Consider the following 278-nt stretch of genomic DNA (forward strand, 5'->3'; position numbering starts at 1 on the left):
TCGTGAAATGTTCGCAACGTTTCGTCCGACATAGGACATCACCATGCAGTTAAAAGTAAGGGTGACATTCGCAATCCTAGGGAAAATTCGCAATGCACTGATCGCGGTGGTTCGAACAAAACTATGGGTAACTGGAATAACCTTCTCGCGCTTTGTGTAGACTGTTGTAATGTGGTTCTCACATAAAAGGGAGGGTGTTGACCCCGGTGAAGCCTTGTTTATATATATATATATATATATATATATATATATATATATAACGAATATGTTAACATAAA

The sequence above is a fragment of the Pollicipes pollicipes genome, unplaced genomic scaffold, assembly GCF_011947565.3.
Source record: "Pollicipes pollicipes isolate AB1234 unplaced genomic scaffold, Ppol_2.1 Scaffold_7231;HRSCAF=8579_pilon_pilon_pilon, whole genome shotgun sequence".
Classification (NCBI taxonomy): domain Eukaryota; kingdom Metazoa; phylum Arthropoda; class Thecostraca; order Pollicipedomorpha; family Pollicipedidae; genus Pollicipes; species Pollicipes pollicipes.